Source organism: Pleurodeles waltl, chromosome 3_1 (genome assembly GCF_031143425.1).
Source record: "Pleurodeles waltl isolate 20211129_DDA chromosome 3_1, aPleWal1.hap1.20221129, whole genome shotgun sequence".
Classification (NCBI taxonomy): domain Eukaryota; kingdom Metazoa; phylum Chordata; class Amphibia; order Caudata; family Salamandridae; genus Pleurodeles; species Pleurodeles waltl.
This window is the reverse complement of record NC_090440.1, coordinates 1,100,860,464-1,100,883,391: the sequence shown is the minus strand read 5'-3', so window position 1 is coordinate 1,100,883,391 and position 22,928 is coordinate 1,100,860,464. Positions and strand designations below refer to the sequence as shown.

General features: G+C 44.9%; 1 long non-coding RNA gene across 1 annotated transcript in view; it reads right to left on the bottom strand.

The window, feature by feature from the left end:
• Positions 1-2,031: 2,031 nt before the first annotated feature.
• LOC138283315 (uncharacterized) overlaps positions 2,032-22,928 on the bottom strand; it is a 31,228-nt gene continuing 10,331 nt past the window's right edge. The window contains exons 4-6 of the long non-coding RNA XR_011201184.1: positions 6,826-6,979; positions 6,587-6,721; positions 2,032-3,250 (exon numbers count right to left, since the gene is read on the bottom strand). This is a non-coding gene — a long non-coding RNA (uncharacterized lncRNA). The remainder of the gene's footprint in view (positions 3,251-6,586; positions 6,722-6,825; positions 6,980-22,928) is intronic.

Genomic DNA, 22,928 nt, shown 5'->3' with positions numbered 1-22,928 from the left:
ATAGGTGAATTTAGTGACATATGTGTCATCATTGCAGTACTGTACAGCAACCCAAACATGTTCACATACATATGTGTCACATCTATCCGACTGACATTCCAGCAAATGAGCTGCAATGACGGTGTTTGATGTGCATTTCTGTTGTCTGTGATGTTAATGACAGTACTGCTCCACAGCCACTGCACGTGTAGGTGTCTGAAAGTATTCAGGGGGTCATTCTGACCCTGGCGGTCATTGACCGCCAGGGTCAACGACCACGAGAGCACCGCCAACAGGCTGGCGGTGCTCTCAAGGGCATTCTGACCGCGGCGGTTTGGCCGCGGTCAGAAAGGGAAAACCGGCGGTCTCAACTCTTTATTTAGATATCCTGCATGAGGGGAATGAGACAACCACAATTTTACCATCCACTGGTAGACCTGGCGTCCGTGCAGGACAGGCATGTCATCCAGACCTACCGTCTAAATTGCCAGACCATCATGGATCTATGTAGACAGTTAAAGCCAGATCTGATGCCAGGCAATCGCAATCCCCATTCCATATCACCCATCGTTCAAGTACTGTCAGTGCTACACTTCCTGACCACTGCCACATTCCAGCATACTGTCCCCTTAACAGCAGGGATGTCTCAGCCCATGTTCAGTCAGGTTTTGAGGGATGTACTGTGTGCTTTCTTCCAACACCTGGACAGCTACATCAGATTTCGCCAAAGAGCTGGTAAGACAAATGTGAAGGGTGACTTTTATCAGATCAGACTTATTCCCCATAGGGGCCACTGATGGCACCCCTGTATCCCTGGTCCCTTCCACTGTCAATGAACAGGTTTATAGGAAAAGGAAAAACTATCACTCCATAAATGTTCTGGTGGTATGTCTGGCAGACCAGTATATCTCCAAGTGACTGCCAAGTTTCCTGGATCAGTGCATGACTCCTATATTATACGAAACAGCAATGTCCCAATCACAATGGCACAACTACACACAGAAAGGGCCTGGCTGCTTGGTAAGTATGCATTTGTTATGTTACTAACTGCTATGTGCCCTGTCATCACAGTCTGCCCACACAATTGCAGTACCTCAATTGGTTTTGTCCTACCATTGTGTTCACAGGTGACTCTGGCTATCCAAGCCTTACTTGACTGTTGACACCTGCCATGCCAGGGGAATTACGCTTCAAGGAGTCCCACGGGAGGACAAGGCGCGTAATAGAGCGTACTTTTGGCCTCCTGAAGGCAAGATTCAGGTACCTTGACCTGTCTGGAGATGCCCTCTTCTACTTGCCCCACAAGGTTTGCCAAATCATCGCTGTCTGTTGCATGCGCCACAATCTAGCCATGAGGCGTCGGATACCATTACTAGCTGATGAGGGTGAGGCAGAGGTACATGTGCCTGAAAATGGTGATATAGAAAGTGATGAGTCGGAGGACGATGGAGCAGCTGACTGTAGGACTGAGATCATCTACCAGTACTTCCAGTGACAGACAGGTATGTGGGGAGAACCCTTTCATGTCTTGTCAGTGCACAATGAGAAGTGGATAGCTGACATTACACCTCCTGCCATTTGGGAAATGTGATGCTGTAATGATGTCCAGTGGCTGTGTGAGAGTTGTTGTAGCAGACAGTAGGATTGTTGGTAAATAGTATTAGTGGATCCGCCCTAACTTGTGTTGTGCAACTGATTCAAACATTCCATTCACTTCCCTCATGGACTGACCAGTTCAGAGCTGATCTTTATGTATTCACCTGTTGCCAGCTCCTCCCATCCACAGGTTATAGAGTGCAGTTCTGAGAGATGTTTAGGACAAATAGCTTGTTAACATGATATTATGAAGGCACTGACGCTTGTGCTGTATACGTAATATGTAGATGCTCATGATTTGGAGTCTCACTACAAAAGACACACAGTCAATTAGCTGTATATGTGCTTACTGTTAACTCATGCCTTCCATCTTGATGGTATTATCTGTCTTGCTTTATTTGCCGATGCCTCAATGATCTCTACCCTGGTGTTACTGTGGATTTCTATATCGTCCTGTGACAGCATTGGCATTTCTGTTGTCATGTGTGTCATGCTGAGGAGGCCTCCGTCTGATGGCCATTTTATTACCAGTCGGAATCAGGGGGCCATTGCCCCACACCACGTTTGTGTTGAAGGACATATGTTGTTGTACTATTAAACACACATGTAAAGTAGTTGTGTACATAAATAATTCATTGTGCATATCAGTATTGTGGTAATCCAAATCAAAGTTTACGACATGATAAACAGGTGATGAGTGGAGTCACGGGAGATGGATTGATCAGAGCAGCTGCTATGACATTTGGCCACACAGGTCCTGTGTTCTTACCCCATGGGAAAATTGAGTTAGGATTCAGAACAGTCAACAGGGTGTCTCAGAGGTGCACAACTGTGACAAATCAGGAGAGGTTCACTTCCTGGCAGTGAGTTTGGTCTTGGCATCTGCTGCAACCGGATGTCTGTATCGTTGTCCATGTTTGCAGGGGGTTCTTCTGCTACAGAAGGAGGGGTTTCTGAGGCTTGGGACTCCCCTGCCAGGGCCTCCATTCCACTAGCTACTGCTGATGTTGAAGGGGCAGACGTAACAGTGTTAGTAGAAGGGGCCAGATGGAGGATAGCTACGTCATGCCGGGTGGTGTTGATGTCCCTCAGCCCCTCTGCTATGGAGGCAATGGTGGCACTGTGTCCCTTACATTGCTGCATGGCCTTCTGGTAGTATTCCTTCTACAGCCTTTGATTTCCCCCAACAAGGTGATGATCTGGCCCATCCTGTCCTAAGACGATTGGTATGTTCCCAGACGTGGGAGATGGTATCCTGGTCTGTGGAGTCCCTTGGCTGCCCCATGCCCTGTCCATCAGCATCCCTTCCATGCCCCCTGGCACTAGGTACCTGTCCCCCTGGCATGGTGTGCCCACAGTGTTAGCAGGGGCATCATTGTCTGGGTTGTCAAGGTCAGACCCAGGACCCTGTACTGTGGGGCACACATTTGTTTGAACAGTTCTTGGGACACAGGTTTTAGGGTGCTTGCTTGGCTGTGATGTCTGTGCAACTGTGGTGGGGGGACTGATGAGGGCAGGGTGAGGCTGGGAGTCATCGACTGCCCAGATGACTCGGATGGCCAAGATAGGTCGTCACTGTCCAGACATCCATGCGTGTTGTCCTCAATGAGGCCTTCATTCTGTGGAGGGCTGGCAATGTCTGGTATTCTCAACATTGTGGCAGTGGCAGGGTTACCTGTGCATGGAGTGAGACACAGAGCAGTTAAGAAAGTTTGTTTGGTATCCTCTTTGTGTGATACAGACAATGGCTTAGCATGAATCCTAGCAATAACAATGACAGTTGCTTCACAGCGTAGCTTGGTGGTACATAGGAAATTGTGTCAAGAGTGCCATACTCCATGTTCTCTGCTGTCATCAATGTGTGGTACATATGGCACTGCAGATGGGTTTCTGTAACTATTTGATACTTGACATGAAAGACAGACTCTGGTACCTAGTGTGTAGTCAGGCTTGGTAGCAGTGTCACATAATGGCTGAACATTGGCCCATGATGTTCCATAGGGAACAGAGTATGTGGGTATGCAGGGCTCTGGATCTTTTTTGTGTGCATGGAGTCTGGCATCTTACTTCCCAACCCATGGTCACTCCATTACAGGCTTAGGGATATGGATGAGTATCCAATTTGAATGGTTACAGGGTTGTTGCTGTGTTTTGCCTTACTTGCCATTGTTGTGTGCCATTGCATTGCTGTCATTGCCATGTACTGATCCTCAGTCATACATTCTAGATTGTGTAGATTGTATAATAATAATACATGTATGAAAGTGCACATTGCAGGATTTCGCATAGATGGTATGGTGCATTGTGGGAGTCGTGGTAATGAGCTTAAGCTGTGGTATCCCTACCATTGCCAATGGACAAGTGGGTAATAGGGCTGTGTGAGGTGGTAGCATGCAGGAGAAGGGCATTGGGTGATAGGTAGATAGGTACAGTGGCAAAATCCGTGACTTGTGGGGTATTTAGGTGTGAGGAAGCATGCAGGAAACAACAATTTTGTGACATCGATGTTATGGGTACTTACCAGACTCCAGCCCCCATGTATTCCAGTAAGGCCCTTGCAACGGAATGTGTGTGGTGATCATGTGTGTTGTGTTTGTTTCTTAGATGTGTGATGCGTGTGATGTGTGTGCCTAGGTGTCCGGTTGCTCCCTCTGTGTATGTGCCTTCTCTCAGTATATCTGTATGGCGTTTTAGTTGCAAAGGATTGTGGGTTGTGTGGGGGAGTGTTATATGGTGGTGTGTGGAGGTGTGTCAGATGTGTGGTATTCAAACTGTCCAATGTGGTGTTGTGTTCTGTCAGTGATGGTGTCTGACTGCAGTAGCTCGCACCGCTAATGGTTTTCCACGATGGAAGTACTGCTGTGCTGATTTGAGGATAGTAATCTGGTAGACAGATTTGTGTCAGGCTGGCAGTGCTGGTGCTGGGACCGCCCCTTCTCCACCCTCCATTATCCTGGTGGTTTCAGATATTTGGCTGTTTTTTGGCAGGCTTCATGGTTGGGATTGTAATACTGCGTTCGGACGACCACCATCATGGTGGTCTTTTGGCGCCCGCCACCCCGTTGGTCTTGCCTAAAGATCGCCAATGTGGTCCATTGTGACTTCATTAGCACAGGCTGTTTGTAAAACCCTAGGAGAAGACCATCTGAATCACTGCACCTGCCACCCAGAGTCCCCATGGAAAGTAAAGAGGAACAATAGAGCCTTTAAGAGCAAGATAGCAAAGATACACTGGGAGGCACTTTTAAAATGTCCGCATACCCTGCCATTAGCTTTATAGCAAACCCTTCCCAGAAGACAAAATTGATCCCATAGGAAATAGTTGTGGGCTGACCCATGATTCTGCCTTCAAATCCACCTGTCTCTTCTTACAAGCTGTATTTACATTTAAATAAAGATGCTGTGTTACAATATTGTCAAACACATTCAATGTCTCTTCAGTTTCCATCCTGAAGTGCAAGCCACATTACCTTATTGTTCGACTGAGGCATTCCCATCAACCTGGTGAGTGGGGCTATTTGTGAATGTACTAGCAGAAGGCTGCACTTATACCTCACTGCTGGGAACCATATAAGATCTTGCTCCTCACAAACACAGCTGTTAAGTATCATGGTCTGGTGATTTTGATGCACTATTCCACCTGCAAGTGAGTTGGTCCTCCTTCAGACAATGGTACTTCTGCTGCGGCTTCAGGGAGTGTGCTTGAATCAAGATCTGGAACTGACCCTGTTGTGGCCCCATCATCTGTCCTTCATGTCCACCTACCTTCTTCATCTGCTTCCACAGCCGCACATAACTACCCCGTCAGCCTTTCATCACAACTACTTCCTCCAGGGTAAGCATCCTTCTCCTTCAGGATACTGGATTCCCCTCTGGGTTTGTCCTGCTATATTCTTTGCAGCTTGTACACTTGACTGGTCATGAGATAGATTCTTGGTGCTGAATGGAGCATTTCCAAGACCAAACTAAATTGAATCTTTGCTTGCTACGTGTTGCTGCTGGAAAAGAACACACAGAGCATTCATTCTTCCACCTACTTGATTTGCACACACATACCTGCTGACATGGGAGAGAGCTTTCCTTTGATCAGATTGCCCATCAGTTTTTAAGGAAACTTTCCTTCATCTTTTCCATTTAGGCCATGGACTGCCAGATTGTACCAGCATCTCACAATCTTCCTTCCAGATGTGACTTGTTTTACAGTAACTGAACCAGGGTTTATTTGAGATCACCAAGGAACAAATGTCTCTTGTGTCTTTGTTGGACATAACAATTTTCATTTATTGGTGTTGAACCTTCCTTTTGAATTACCTTCTTTTGAGCATCGCCTTCACCATGCGCTGTTATTTCTCAAATATCACCCACAAGGAGGTCATGCTTATTTCTTTTCCAGGTTATACATTTAATATTGCCTACCCTTAGTTTAAACTGGGACTTGCTTACCTGGATACATAATTTCTCCTCTAAGAAACTTTGAAGATCATCCTTTAGAGCAAGGAAGGAGTAGACAAGCTGATTGAATCACCTCTTGGTTCTTTTCTTCTTTAATTCCCATGTAATGAATGACTGATGCATTAGGTAAGAGAAATGGAGAAACTGAAGAAGAAATAGCACACTCATCCACTGTTGCCATATTTTATAGATGCCATTCCACACCACAGACCAGAAATGGGATTTCTGAACCCACTAGCACCAAAAACATAGGGCATGATTAAGAGTTTGGAGGTCTTGGTACTGCTACATCAGAATCACTGCTGCAGCGTTGAGGGTCTGACCGCCGTATTACGATGTATGTGGTCACAGAGACGAAAGACCACTGAGGTCCCACCACAACCGCCAGCCTCTTGCCGCCTGTATCAATGCCGGTATCAGGCTACAGTGGTTAATAGCTGGAGTCCTGCTTCTGTTCCGGCCGGGGGTATTACACTGAGGCTTACCGCCAAGCTGACTGTGGTGGGAAGACCTCCATACTCAACCTGGCAGAAGCTAGAGAATTAAAGTAAGTACTCACTTTATGTTCAGTTTCCACTCCTCTTCATGTCAAGTAGCCCCTCGTCAAGATCCTCTCTTTGCTGCAGACACTTGTCCATGAAGGAAATCCACACCATTGGGATTTCATCACTGATATAATGGCTGTGGACCCATGCTGTTGGATAAGATATGTTTTCCATAGGTGAGATACATATGTGTGTATTATTAGACTTGCTTCATACACAGACATATGTATGTATTTGCACTGTGAAACAATACCTTCAAAAAGAGAGGTTCCTAGCATGACGGTCCACCTCCGTGGGAAGACCGCCGCCGCAAGCCTGTAGTCACAATAAAAACATTGTAATACATCAGGTGGAAGATCGCTGGCTCAATGGTCTTCTTGGACCCACCTCTGCGGCAGTACAACAGCCTGAGACAGAAAAACACAGTGAACTGCAAACACTCCACCACCTACACAGCATTACTTGAGTAAGATGCTTTCTAGGTAATAGTAAGCCCTAGTGGAATATCCAAACCCCCTTACATTGTGTATAGACACACTCAAGAGCATTAGGAAACCAGGTTTATATTTTTAATTATTCTGAACAGAAGAACCATTGTTCAGTAAAGCACCAACAGCTGCATATGAAAGTCAGCAGATAAGTATGGGTGTGCCAAATTCAAGTGATTTACTTTCATGTAATTAAGAGTAATTATTTGAGGAATGTGAGAGATGGCCTCCTGGGGCCAGGACTTCAAGGCCCAGCAGTACCTGGGGTAAGGGAGGAGTGTCAGAGAGCTGGAGTGTGCTTCATGAATCCTGCCTTTTACCTGCAGTGTGAGATGCAACAGGAGACCTCCTGGGACCAGGACTTGAAGGCCCAGCAGTGCCTGAGGCAGGGGAGGAGTGTCAGAGTGCTGGCGTGCACTTCATAAATCCTGCCTTTTCCCCGCACCTCTTGATGCAGATAGGATGTGCCTGGGTATGTGCCCCAGTAAAGACCGGGTGAAGAGTGGGACTGCCTGTGACCATCCACAGCAGGTTGAGGCAGGGCAGGGCCATCCCTTTTGCATTTGGGACCCTATACATCAGTCTAATTTCTGAATTTGGTGAAAGGAGATAGGCCTTTTATCTCTTTTCCTTCCTTTGTTTCCTAATATTGGTTTAACTAGAGGATGGGGTAAAACAGATCCATACTAAATAAAACTGAAGAGGCAAGGAGCATAGGAAAATGTCCTGCTCCCCTCACAGCTTCATACTTAACATCAGCTATGGGAGCAATAAATACTGAGTTGACTTTGGTGGAGGATCATATTGATATCAGACATCTCCTATGGTTTGGTGGAGAGTCATCACACACATTTACAGTCTCTGACCCAAAATAACCACTTATTGTTCCACAAATGCCTCACTGACAGCTAGCTGTTTACATTACTCTGTGCCAGAACAAGTAACCCCACCATTAGAAAGGGCTCCCTATTTCATTTGCACGTTCCTCCACAATGTACCCCATGTGTCAATATTTTAGTGGGGGCTCCCTCCCTGGAAGACGGGCCCATGAGAATATGCTTGAGTTAAAATTTAAAGCTGCTCATTTATTAAGAAAGATACAGGCTAGTCAAATTTTAAGGCTGACAAAATTATAGTAGCTCGTAGATTAGACTGGAGAGGACATGCACTCAAATCGATAAAGGGCGATTGTGCAGTGGTCAATTTAAAAAATCCTGGAATGGTAAGTGCCTTGTTAAAGCGCCTGGAACATCTGTCAACTCAACAGGACTGGATGAGAGCTCTGGATTTGGGTTTCCTTTATCAACTTCCTTTCTAGCCAATCTGCACAACAAAAGATACTCCTAAACCCACTTTTGTCCCCGTTGTTTCAGAACACTCTGTTGGCCACTTGCTCTACAAAATCACTTTGTCCCATTATCTGGCCTGGAAGAAGTTGAATGACTGGATCCTACTTTAGGCCCTGATTTACTCCTTATATTTCCTACTAGTATCTCAAAGGAAGAAAACAGTCATCAAAATGAGGCAGCTAAATCAGGCTCTAAGTCGGTGTCCTTGGAGGTGGAGGATACAGGCCATCAAAATAGTAAATCTCTTTAACATCTCCACCTTAACCTCCCAATGAAAAGTTTTATAGAACTTTGTAAAAGAAGTCGGACACAAACCATATTAAAGAAATAGTCAACATGGATAAGTGATTCAGCATTCTCACGTGGAACATTGCAGGCATAAACAAGAAACAAACAGACAAGGATTTGTTGATAACGATGTCCGCCCTTGATGAGATATGCTGTCAAGAGACCTGGACGACTAAAGGTTTTATTTAGATGGTTTTCTATCATTTTGTACCCCAACCCAGCCCTCTACATCAGGCAGAATGAAGAGGGCCTTGCTGTCTTGATCTAGCTCAAACCTTCAAATATTGAGGCAGAAATCACCACCTCTGACTCATGTTTTCACATCCTGAAATTGTCTATTGCTGTTTTTATGATATTTGGGCAATTAATTTTTATTTTCACTTTTTTAGTGCACAGTCTGTTGATATTATTAACGATCTAAAATCATTTATCTCATCTTATGTGTATAAAAGCCATGAACAGGTAGCTTTAATTTGGACTGGTGATCTTAATTTGACCAGCTGTCCTTTAAGAGGAGGTTGTGTCTCTAGAACAACTAATTTGCAATGGATATTTATGAGGAGTAAGCAGTATACCACCCAACTTTTACAGGAAGAGGAAGGGGTAGTATTTTTGACTTCATATGGATATCATCCGACCTAGCCCCAGGAGTTACAGATTCATATGTTTTAACGGTCATTTTTAGTGATCATATGCCTGTAAATGTGAATTTAGATTGCCCTTCGCTTAGTAAAGTCTTACAAAAAGTAGCAAAGAGCCATTATATTTTTCCAACAAGGGATTAAGGATCAACTGGAATAGTGTAGATCTGGAATGTTTTTTTAAGGAGTTATTTTTGGGAAGCGAGGAGGAGGTTAAATGTTGCTTATCCGAAGAAGCAACACCCAAGGAGAGTATAATCGGCTTTGAAGCCATATGTAGAACAATGTGCTCCATGTTGAGAGCCAAACAACACCAAAGGAAACTACCCCACCAGACGTGGTTAAACCCTTCACCTCTGCCTAAAGATGCTCTAAGCCACCTCATAACTTGTTACAAATATTGCCTTACAAAGTATTGACGACATTGGAGTAGCCAGATTATGTTAGGACTATCCTGCATGAGCAAAAGGAGGAAATCAGAAAGAAGTCATGGGAAGATCTAGAATCTGATCAGTGGGTGCTTCTTTTTCCAAAATTTTCTGTCATGAAAGTAATGCCTTTGTCGAGTCTGATCAAATAGATACACATTATTTTACCCTAAATAATGCACCTATTTTGAGTGAATCTATTGATGTAAAATATATTTTTAATGCTTTTCGAGTTATCTGGCGGGCAAAAGCCCAGATCCAGACAGCTTCGCAGTTGATGTTTTTAGTCAAAACCCACATTTTTGGGTACCATTTGTAACAAATGTTTTCCGTGCAGCTATAAAGGGGGAGATACAAAGCTCATGGAGCAAATCTACTATTGTCCCAATTGTCAGAAAGGGAGATTGAAACATCCCAACTTGCTATCACCCTATATCCCTCTTGGATTAATCCACCAAAATATTAGGAAGGTTTATTCTTCAAAAACTGGAAGCCCGGGTAAAAACAAATACATTCTTTTCAGATGTTCATTTAGATTTCCTCACCAGTCCAGGCACAACAGAACACTCCTTAAACCTTTCTCTAATAGATAGGAATTATGTCAAGGCCAGGAGAGGGTCATTACCAATGGCATTCATAGACTTTTCCTGTGAATTTGACCTGGTAGATGGAGGGAAATTATGGGACTTGATGACCAGGACAGGCATGGAGGCACCTCTCTTATATCTCCTTAGACGTTTACACTCTGATGCTGCTACAAAAATCCGGTATGTCGCAAATGGCAGATGTACTCCATTAATCAGGACAGGTCAGGGTTTGAGACAGGGTTGTACCTTAGCACCATATTTATTTATTTTCTATATAAATGCTGTGGACTCAGTTCCAATTCTCCTCTATGCTGATGATGTGGGTTTAATTGCTCAAACAGCCAATGGCTTCCAGATTTTATTGAATTTTTTAAATGATTGAATGGGTAATTTTAACTTAAAAATAAATTATCAGAAATCCTTTATTATGACTGTTGGTCCGAAAAATACCCGTTCCGGCAAGTTCCACATTGGTAGTTTCACCATATCTGAAGTCCACATTTCTAATCACATATATCAAATCAAATCATGGATTTATAGAGCACTACTTCTTACCTGTAAGGGTCTCAAGATGCTGAGGGGGTTTGTCTTCTGTGCTTCAACAAAGAGCCATGTTTTAGGATCCTTTCTGAATTTTGGTAACAATGGTGACTGCCTGAGGTGCAGGGGCAGGGTGTTCCAGCTCTTTGCCGTGAGGTAGACAAAGGATCTTCCTCTAGCCAAGATCTTCTGTATGCGTGCTCTGGTGACTGGTGCCTGTTGAAACGAGAGCGGAGAGGTCTGGTGGGGGAGTAGAAGGTGATGCAGTGGTTGAGCTAGGTGTGTCCTAGCTTGTAGACAAGGGGTTTGAAGGTAATTCTTTTTTTGATATGAAACCAGTGGAGGTCTCCTAGGTGCCTGGCAATGTGTTTGTGGTGGAGGACATCCAGGATGGGTCTGGTGGAGACGTTTTTGATGTGCTGTAGTTTCTTCAGGTTCTTCAGGGTGGTGCTGGCATATAGCGCATTGCACTAGTCAAGTCTGTTGGTAACCAGGGCATGGGTTGCAGTTCTGCCACAGTCCTTCGGGGTCCATCTATAGATCTTCTGGAGAAGTGGGAGTGTGTGAAAACATGAGGATTCGACTGAGTTGACTTGGCGGGTCATGGTGAGTGATGAGTCCAGTAGGAAGCCGAAGTTGTGTGCACAGTTTGTTGGGCTAGGGGGTGCCGAGAGTGGGTGGCCACCAGGAGTTGCCCCAGGCTGCTGTGAAGGGTCTTAGGATGAGGATATCAGTCTTGTCAGAGTTGAGCTTGAGGCAGCTCGCCTTCATCCAGGCAGCGACAGCTTCTATCCCATTGTGGGAATTCTTCTTGGCAGTTGTGGGGTTTTCGGTCAGTGAGATGTTCAGCTGGGTGTCGTCAGCATAGGAGACGATGTTCAGCCCATGGTTCCTGTAGGAATGTACCATCCTTCTTGGCATGTTACCCCCAATTTCTACCTGTTTGTCAGTATGTTTTTACTGTCTCACTGGGATCCTTCTAGTTAGGGCATTGGGGTTCTAGGAGATCCTTATGGGCTGCAGCATTTCTTTTGCCACCCATAAGGAGCTCATACAAACACTCCTTCAGGACTGCCACTGCAGCCTGAGTGAAATAGTACACACACTATTGGACAGACAATTTCACTGCACCAGGTAACTTATAAGTCATCCATATGTCCAACCTTCAGTTACAGAAGGCTAGGTGCAAGGTTACTTTGTGTGAGGGCACCTTTGCTCTAGCAAAGGTGCCCCCATGTTGTCCACGACCAATTCCCGGACTTCGTGAGTACAGGGATACCATGATAAGCGTGCACTACATATATGTAGCTTCACAATGGTAACTCTGAATATGGCCATGTGAGGTGTCTAAGATTGAGAAATTGTACCCCCAATCCAATTCTGGTATTGAGGGGGGCAATTCCATGCACCATGGAGGCTCCACCATGGACCCCCAGTACTGCCAAACCAGCTCTCTGAGGTTTTCATTGCAGCCCCAGCTGCTGCCACCTCACAAACAGGTTTCTGTCTTCCTGGAGATTGAGCAGCTGAATCCCAGGAAGGCAGAACAATGCATTTCCTTTAAGAGAGTGCTGTTACACCCTCTCCCATTGGGACTAGGTGTTACAGGCATGGGAGGTGTATCCTCCCAGAGCCTCTGGAAATGCTTGCCCTCCTTGCATAATCCAGTCTACACCAGTTCAGGGACCCCCAGTCCCTGCTCTGGCACGAAACTGGACAAAGGAAAGGGGAGTGACTACTCCCCTGTCCATCACCACCCCAGCGGTGGTGCCCAGAGCTCCTCCAGAGTGCTCCTAGCATTAGCCATCTTGGATTCCAAAGTGTAGGGACCCTCTGAGAGCATCTGACTAGCCAGCGCTAGCAGGTGACGTCAGAGACCCCTCCTGATAGGTGCATACCTGGGTAGATAACCAATCTCCCTCTCAGGGCTATTTGGGGACTCTCCTCTGGGTGTTTCCTCAGATTTGGTTTGCAAGACTCCACCAGGATTCCTCTGCATCCTCTGCTTCAGCTTCTGACCGTCAGATCAACTGCAGACTGCTCCAGGACTGCTGTGACTACAACAAAGTATCCAGGAAGGCTACTGTGACCCTGCAAGTTCGGCACCAGCCAGCAACTGCAACAGTTTCCACGTTGTGCATGCTCTGAGGACTGCCTGTCTTCATTCTGCACCAAATGGACCAAAGGAATCTCCAGTGGAGTGACGAAGTAACTTCCCTGCTTCAACAGGCACATCTCTGCAATGACAACCGGTACTCTTGGACTCCTCTCCTATCAACAAGCTTGATCCCTGGAACACAGGTGGTGGACTGAAGTGATCCTGACTGTCCAAAGGTCCAGCTGTCCAAATTTGGTGGAGGTAATGGCTTGCCTCCCTGTGCCAGACAATACCCTTGTGCACCACGTGTTCTGCAGCTCCTTGGGCTTCTGTGCACTTCTTCCAAAATACCTTCTTGCACAGCGTAGCCCATGTCCCCAGCACTCTATCCTGCAACGCTCAGCTCCCTGAGTTGTTCTCTGGCGGTGTGGGATGACCGCATTCTTCAACTCCTTTATCCTCATGTTCTGGGATTCCTGTGGGTGCTGCCTGGTCTTCTGAAAGCTCTCTACAGTGCTGAGAGCCCCCTCCGACTCCTCAGTCCAGGTTGAGGCACCCAGGTAGCACCTTTTCCCACCAACCACAACATTTGCATGAGCCAAGGCATGTTGGCGGAATCCAATGATGAAAACCAGCCTGCATCCAACAACTCGACATGGGACATTTCTTGTACCAAGCAGGAACCCGCAGCTGTCTTCTTTGGTACATTTCTGACTTCTTCACTTTTCACTTTTCACCTTCATCCGGGTTAGCAGGGGCTCCTGTTCTTCTTGGACTCTTCATCGACTTCTGGACTTTGTTTCCTCTCTCTTCAGGTCTTCAGGTCCAGGAATCCATCATTGGTTTCTTGCAGTCTTGCTTGGTTTTTTCATAATCCTTTACCAGGGCTCCTAGTGTGTTCTGAGGAAACTTGCTGTACTTTACTCCTGCTTTCCTGGGCTCTGGGGTGGGGCAATTTACTTACCTTTGGTGTTTTCCTACACTCCCAACACCCGTCTACACACTACACTTGCCTAGGTGGGAACCAACATTTGCATTCCATTATTTTGGTATATGTTTGTGTTGCCTCTATGCCCATTGCAATCTATTGTGTTTTTCACTGTTTGCAATATTTTCTGACTGTGTACTTATTTGATTTTGGTTCTTAGTGTATGAATTGTGTATAATACTTACCTCCAGTACGAGTATTGCCTCTAAGATATTTATGGCCTTGTGACACTAAAATAAAGTACCTTTATTTTTGGTAACACTGAATATTGTCTTTCTTGTGTATCAGTACTGTGTGACTATAGTGGTATTACAAGAGCTTTGCATGTCTCCTAGTTCACCCTTGACTGCTCTGCTACAGCTACCCCTAGACAGCCTAAGCTGCTAGACACTGCCTACATTTCACTAAGGTGTATCACTGAACCTGGTATAAGGTGTAAGTACCTCTGGTACCCACCACAAACCAGGCCAGCTTCTCACAGTCCCTGACGATGGATGCGAGGGGGGCCATGTAGATGTTGATGAGTGTGGGGCTCAGGGAAGAGCCCTGTGGAACTCCACAGCTGATCTCCCTAGGTTCTGACGGGGAAGGCTGGAGTCTGACTCTCTGTGTTCTGCCAGACAGGAAGGAGCATATCTATTGGAGGGCCTTTCCACAGATGATCGCTGTGTGGAGTCGGGAGCTGAGGGTGAGGTGCAAAACCATGTCAAAGGCAGCCGATGGGTCCAGTAGGATGAGGGCTGCTGTATGGCCACAGTCGAGAAGCAAGCAGATGTTATCTGTGATGGCAAGGAGTGCGGTCTCCATGCTGCGATTGCTCCTGAACAAGATTTGGAGATGTCCAGGATGTTGTTGTCCTCGATGTGCTTATGGAGCTGTGTGTTGATTGCCTTTTCGATGACCTAGGCTGGGAAAGGCAGCAGAGAGATGGGGTGGTAGTTCTTGAGGTCCAGGGGGTTGGCTGTGGGTTCCTTCAGGAGCAGGCAGATCTCGGCATGCAAGCTGTATCTATGGAACAGTTGAGAGTGTTGCGGAGCTCGGGTGTGAGTCCGTAGGGGTCCGTAGGGGCTCCGAAGTAGATGCTGCTCATGATAGAGCAGGTCTAGCCTGTGGTGAGGGTGGTCCAGCGGTCCAGGATCTGTGACAGTTTGGAGGGTCGGAGCTGGGGGGTTGTTGGTGGGCTCTGAGGATCTTGGGGTCCAAAGTTTGATTTTTCGGTGGAAGAAGTTGGCTAGCCTGTCACAGGGGTCTTGAGATGGATGAATGTTTGCTGTTTCCGATTGGGGTTTGCCGAACTCTTTGACCATGGTGAAGAAAGAGCTCTTTGGTGTTCTGAGCGGTGGCCCTCATATGGTTCTGCAGGGTGGCTTTCCTGGTGGCTCTGATAAGGTGGTGATGGGATTTTTTGGCGGCTTTGAAGGCCTTGAAGTCTTCCTGGGATTTTCCTGTTTTTCCATCTTTCCTTTATCAGTCTGCAGGTTCGTCTGCAGTCCTAGAGTGTGGGGGAGAACCAGCTAGCTTTCTTAAGGTGGAGTTCAGCTGAGGTCTTACAGAGAGGTGCTAAGATGTTGACGCATTTAGAGATCCATTAGTGGAAGTTCCGTGCTGAGGTGTTGGCATCTGTGGTGAGGAGCGGGGGACACTTTCTGAGAGAGTTGGTGAGCTGTTCCTCGGTGACCTGGTTCCATTTTCTCTTTGGGTCTCAGTGTGCAGAGGTGGATGGTTGTTATGGTGAAATGAATGCATTGGTGGTCAGTCCAGTGCAGTGTGGAGGTGTTGTCAACGGTGATGTTGCTGGTGGAAAAGATGGCATTGAGTGTGTGTCTAGCAATGTGTGTTTTGGTGAGTGATCTGTTGCTTTAGTCCTTTGTGGCGAGGTTCTCGAGCAGGGAAGCGGTGTTAGTGTAATTGCTGTTTTCTATATGGTATTTGAGGTCGCTGAGGAGGAAGTAGTTTGTGGAGGCAAGGCCTGGGGAGAAATGATGCGAACGATGGTGGTGCTCAAGGCTGGGCGAGGGGCAGGTGGCCTGTAGATGAGGGTGTCAGGAAGGTAGACTTGGGGGTAGTGTGTATCTGGAAATGGATGTGATCCATGAGGAAAGAGTGTTCTTCCGCATTGGTTGTCAGGCGGAGGGTGGATTTGTGTACGATGGCCAGGCCGACGCCTGGGCGAGAAGGTCAGTCTTTGCGGACATAGGGATCATTTTTGAATCCAACCTCAAAAAGGATGTTACTGACTCAGAGGGCCCATAATTATTCGGGGAAATTGAAACAATCTTCAAATTTATCAGCAAACCAGGTCATGAGCCCATAAAAGAGATGATTGTACTATACAGAAGCAATTGTCTCTCTGTTGGTCTACATGGAGCAGGAGTGTGGGGCTATGTACAACCATAAATCTTGCAAAAGCTGGAAATACTTTTTTATGTAGGGTGATGAAAATCCCAAGAGTACAGAGAGTTACATCACTCAGTCAGAATTGGGGCTTCTGTTTCTGGAGGATGCGGTGAGAGTTGAACCCCTGCTCTTATGGTTAACGATCTGGCATAAACCTGAGTAAGCCTGAACTAATTCCATGGATAGTCTGTGCTAGGCAAGCTTTTTCCACACTTGGGACCCCTAATTTCTATCACCACGTAAATGATTGTGTAAACTATACAAAACCATAGTTAAAAGACCATTCTTTTAAACAGTGCCAAACTGTTAGGCTTGCAAGAGTTTTACAGTTGACTACAGCGGTAAACTTTCTATCACTTTTTACTATGTAGGGTTAGGAACCTTATTGATCATGAATATCCAATCCAGTCTATAGATTTTATCTCACACATTTTAGTTTGAGCACTATGCAGTTTCTGAAAGCCTTTCCACAGAAAGGGTCTTAGTTTGCATTATCCTGTTGCCTCTGTGATCGTGTTTCATTACAGTCTACTGACCATTTCTTCCTTTTCTTGTAATCTTTATAAAATCCCTAGAAGACAATTCTTAGGTCCTACAATGAAAACAAAATTATTTTACATCTTATATGTCAGGCCTCCATTACCTCCAGAACCTAGAAAATTAGCTTACCTGCCATGCAAGGATTAGTTTTATTAGATGGTCATTAAAAATGAGAACTATGTCATTCTTGATGAATATCTCCAGGGCTTAATTCTCTAAAATCATGTACCAAGGATGGTTTCCTAGAATGAAACACTAAAACATTCTCAGTTGTGTTTTTATATACATTTTAATATTTGATTATATTTTATATGTTTTAGTCTTGTTCAATTTGTACTAATGCAATATATATTTTTTATGGAAAACAGTTGAATAAAACATATTTGTATTATGTGAATTTCAAATCTGTCATTTTGAGTTATATTTGAGGGTGAAATACCTCCTGTTAATTTTAGATGCATGGGCACATTTAAACAAAAGCCCGGCAAACAGCAACTGCTCACATTCCATTGTTCCAGTTCATTCATGGTAAATGTTTACTGTGAACTAAGTGATCTCTATAAATTTTTACTGGAAATGATGTGTGATTGTGTGAGTTGGCACAGTGGCATCATTTTTGAATTTTTAGTTAACATTAAACAAATTACACTAGCATAATTTACATTTCACAGAGGCCTACAGTAAGCTGAATGAAGGCTGGATATGCCTTGTCTGTAGCCCCTAGCAAGGAAAGGCGATTATGGCTCTCCATAACCCTTAGACTCTGAACTTTTTGACCAAGCACCTCTTTATTTCAGAACACTCTGTTCAAGTTTATATATTCTGTTTGTACACTGCTGTACATTTTCAAACTAAATAACCTTCTAATATTTCACTTACTTTCTTTCCATGAATCCTTGCTTCTTATTTATGAACAATAAATAAGAAGTTGTGGTATCAGCTTCTAGAAAGTCTGCAAAGTCAGGGCAGAGAGTTCCATATGGTAAAGTATCTATTCTTTACTATAGGGAGATTTCTCCAATCTGGGTTGAGATGTCCGCATGTTAAAGTATTTGGAAATATTGCCTTAACTTTACCTTTGGGAAGTTTCCACAGTTGGGAGGAGGATCTCTGCATATCAAGTATAGGGAAAAGTAAAAACGTTTTTTAAACATGGAAAAAGTTTGTTAGAACATTTTTCATGTAAAATATTAAGGTAAAGTAATTTTATATATTTAATTTTATTGTATCAAAACAAATAATGCTACAACACTTTTAATTATTAACTACATTTTGATTCAAAAATTCAATTATTTGAATTATATTAAATTGTATTAAAATTATATTACAGAAGGTTTAATTTAACAACAAATTACCATCTGAAATTAAACATTAATAAATATTAAATGTGATGTGTTCAAATATTAAAAAGTGATTTACTTATATTAATTGTTGCATGAACTTTTAAAAGCATAAACACTATCATTGTATTGAATAATTGAAATAAAATGTGTACGGTATTTATATATATTCAAATTAAATTGTATGTATTTATATTTTTAAGCATTTGAAATAATTTAATTTCAATTATCATTATCTCCTAAGTGGTTCACATTTTAGTTCTGCCTCCATTATTTCCTATCTGAAGGTGTTGCAGCACCAGGGTTTGACCATGTGTGCTGCTAGACTTAGGGCCTAATTATGAAGTTGGAGGTCAGACTGCCAGACCCCCATGTTGGTGGTCCTGAAAAGCCTTCAATGTTGACAGCCTTTCATACCATCCTATTATGGGTTTTACAGGCAGGACTGCCGACTGCCAAGAAAAAAGGCAGACTGCCCAGAGCGCGGTGGTCTGAAAATAGGTGGTCTGGCCTCCAGAGCCATCAGCACTGCGACCAACCATATTACAAGCACACAGTCATTGGGGCGGTTCCTTCATGGTGGTCAGCCAATGGCAATATGGACCATGGTGGTTCACAGTCAACAAAGTAATAGAAAACTGCACATTGGATGAATCTGAAAACAAAACAGCTGACACACATTGCCACTGTGGACACACCTGTGAAGAACACTATAAACCACATACCTTTGTAGAATACAATCCTTTGCATTTACACAGCAAGACACAGGAGCCAGAGTTTCTTTTTTCCACAGAGTACATATATGAGGCACCCCTTTTTTACCACCCCATGGAACATCCTGCACATACTTTTGTCTATTCACACCCTTTTGCACTTCCCCTGTTCAGTAAGTCACTGTCACCCGTTGTTTATTGTTCCATCATGTCACATTCTAAAATTCCCCATTTTTCAGAAGAGTCATGGTAGATGAAATCAAAAGAGTAGAGCCACAAATGTTTGGATCACAAGTCCAGCATACTCCTTTCAGTAGGAAAATCAAAATGCTACACAGAATCGTTGACAAACTGAATGTTGTAAGCACCACCCTGAGCAGAAAAGGAAGACATAAGGAAGAGGTGGAACAACCTCAGGGGCAAGGTCCGTTCCCTGGTCTCGGGGCACCAGCTGCAGGCTAAGAAGACTAGGGATGGCCCTCCGAGTACCCCAATGCATCTATTTCCCTCAGAGGAGAAGGTCATGGCCATCCTGCACCCTGTGGACTTGACAGGAATACCTGGGGCAGTGGAGCCTGGTTAGTCACAACACAAGAAATATTACCTAAATGCAATGTCATGCATGCACATAGCTCACCTTTGCCAGTGCCTTGTACATGTACCCACAAACATTCAATACCCAGAGTATCTGAGTTTTAATGCTGTCAATCTGTATTGCTGGACCAAACAACGCAGCTATTAAGGTCCATCACATGACATTTGTCCAAATGGGGCATGTAAGTCTTTCAATATACAATATTAATCCCAAGACTCATTGTATGTCTCAATAGGTAAATGTATGCCCAAACCTAAATGTAATCTGCATGCAGATATATAATACTCAACATTTGTATAGTGTGTGTAGTATAGGGTTACCTCACTATAAATCCCAGGAGGCACTGTTTATCTACCTCCACACACAACACCAGTGTTCAGTTGTCCACATAGTCATGACTGGTAACTTTCAATTGACGTTTACTTACTTGGGAGGATACCATTTGTCAAGTGTGGAAAGTAGAGGTAGTGACATGACTGCTATGGCCAGGAAACCCTGTTTCTATACCTCCAACCATCTCCTCAGTGTACACTTGCCCAGATACACCTGTTTGGTAACTGTTTGGTAACTCTCAATTAAAGTGTACTCACCTGGGAGGATACCACCTGTATAGTGTGTGTAGTAGAGAGAGTTACCTGACTGCAACTCCCAGGAGGCACTGTTTCCCTAACTTCAAACACCACACCAGTGTGAAACGAGATAACATTTGTATAGTGTGTATAGTACATGGAGTGACATGACTGTAACTCCAACCACCAGCACAGTGGTCACATGCCCTTATACATCTGTTTCTTAACTCTCAATTGAAGTGGACTCACCTGGGAGGATAACTTTTGTATAGTGGGCTTAGCAAAGGGGCTGACCTGACTGCAGCTCCCGGGAGGCTCTGTTACTGAGACTCCAAACATCAGACCAGTGTGCTTTTGTCTAAATACCCATTTTGTAATCTCTCAATTGAAGTGTACTCACCCTGGGGGGATACCATTTTAATACTGTGTGTAGTATAGGGAGTGAAATGACTGCTAAGGCTAGAAGGCCCTGTATCTAGAATTCCAACCACCAGCCCAGCATTCACTTGTCCAAATACCCCTATTCCTCAACTCACCTGGGAGGATACCATTTGTATATTGTGTGTAGTAGAGAAGTAGAGAGAGTGTTTTTACTGCAACTCACAGAAGGCATTATGGGGGTGATTCTGAGACTGGCGGGCGGCGGAGGCCGCCCGCCAGTCTTCCCCCGACAAAATACCGCTCCGCGGTCACAAGACCGCTGAGGGTATTTTGAGATTTGCCCTGGGCTGGCGGGCGGCCGCCAAAAGGCCGCCCGCCAGCCCAGGGCAAATCTACCTTCCCACGAGGACGCCGGCTCCGAATGGAGATGGTGTAGTGGGAAGGTGCGACGGGTGCAGTTGCACCCGTCACGTATTTCAGTGTCTGCTTTGCAGACACTGAAATACTTTGTGGGGCCCTCTTACGGGTGCCCCTGCAGTGCCCATGCAATTGGCATGGGCACTGCAGGGGACCCCAGGGGCCCCGCGGCACCCCCTACCGCCATCCTGTTCCTGGCGGGAGACCCGCCAGGAACAGGATGGCGGTAGGGGGTGTCAGAATCCCCATGGCGGCGGAGCGCGCTCCGCCGCCATGGAGGATTCTCCAGAGCAGCGGAAAGTCGGCGGGAGACCGCCGACTTTCTGTTTCTGACTGCGGCTGAACCGCCGCGGTCAGAATGCTCGACGGAGCACCGCCAGCCTGTTGGCGGTGCTCCCGTGGTCGGTGACCCTGGCGGTCACCGACTGCCAGGGTCAGAATGACCCCCTATGTCTCTAACTCCAAACACCAGACCAGGGTACACTTGTCCAAAGACCCCTTTTGGTTACTCCCAATTAAAGTTTACTCACCTTGGAGGATACTATTTGACAAGTGTGTCAAGTAGAGGGAGTAACCTGACTGGAACTTCCAGGAGGCACTGTTTCTCTAACTCCAAACACCAGGCCAGTGTTCATTTGTCCAAATACATCTGTTTGACAACTCACAATTAAAGTGTACTTACCTGGGAGGATACCATTTGCTAAGTGTTGGGAAGTAAATGGAGTGACAAGACTGCAAAACCCAATGGGCCCTGTTACTCTACCAGTGTCAGGAAAACTATTGCCAACATTGTTAAGTTCTTCCCTCAGCAAAAACGATTCCCCTTTTCCTTGTACCCACGTTGGTTGCAGCAGCATCCTCAAACCTGGTGGCTCTTGCGGAGCTTGTTCTTAGAACTAACTTCTTCAGGTTTAACTGCCACTCAAGATGGTGGCCGCAAATCCATGTGAAGTCAGCGCTCTAGTGTTTCTACCTTAGTCTTGTGCTGAAGCTTCCTTCCAGCTGCTTCTTTCTGGGAGCCCTGCACTTCAACTGTCATCCTAAGGAGGATGAGCAGTGTTCCTGAGGCGCTTCTTTGCATAGAGAATTCTTCCAGTTTTGAGTAATACATTCTTTCTCTTGTTACGGTGTGCACACCAGCTACTTTTTCCCTTTTAAAGAAGCTGAAATTTGTCCTTCTTCCAACAACTAGCTATCGGCTTTCTGAGGAGAATTTGTTTTGGCTTAACAGAACGTCAAACAACTGCAGTAAGGAATGGTATGATTTCCAGACTTGCCAATATATATATATATATATATATATATATATATATATATATATATATATATATATATAAATATATATGTATATATACTGGAAGATGCAGGGTCACAAGAAAACAACAGCCAGCCAGGGCAAAAATCTGGATCCCAAAGGATACAAAGAGCCACAAGAAAATGTAATATCCAAGAAAGAAGTGACTCAAACAGATGATCTCATTAAAGAACAAAAATATATTTCTACTACAACGTTTCAGCTTCCGCCTTCCTCAGGTAGTACAAGATGGTTTGCTCAGTGGCTGCACAGCTGACACTGGTGGATTTTCAAAAGCATCATGAGTGAAGATTCCAATTGGAATGTGGAATCAATGCAGTCCTGAGAACTCTTCAGATATGCAGAAATCAAGTGGTATTGTCAGTGATGTTCAGTCCATCTGGATGCAGAGATTTTAAACGGTACATCCAGAAATTTTCTCTGATGTCCAGTAGTTCTTCCTTTAAAACATGCTCCACAGGGAAAATCTTCAAATCTGATAGTAAATGGTCCACAAGGTTAAAATGGTTGGCTACAGGCTGGTCAAGTTTCTTGTTAATTATTGCCGATTTGTGGTTCCTGAATCGTGTACGGAGGTCATTCACAGTTTGACCTACATATTGTTTTTTACAGCTTTGACGTTGGCACTGAATCACATAAATAATGCATCTAGAGCAACGGTACTCAAAGTACGGCCCGCGGG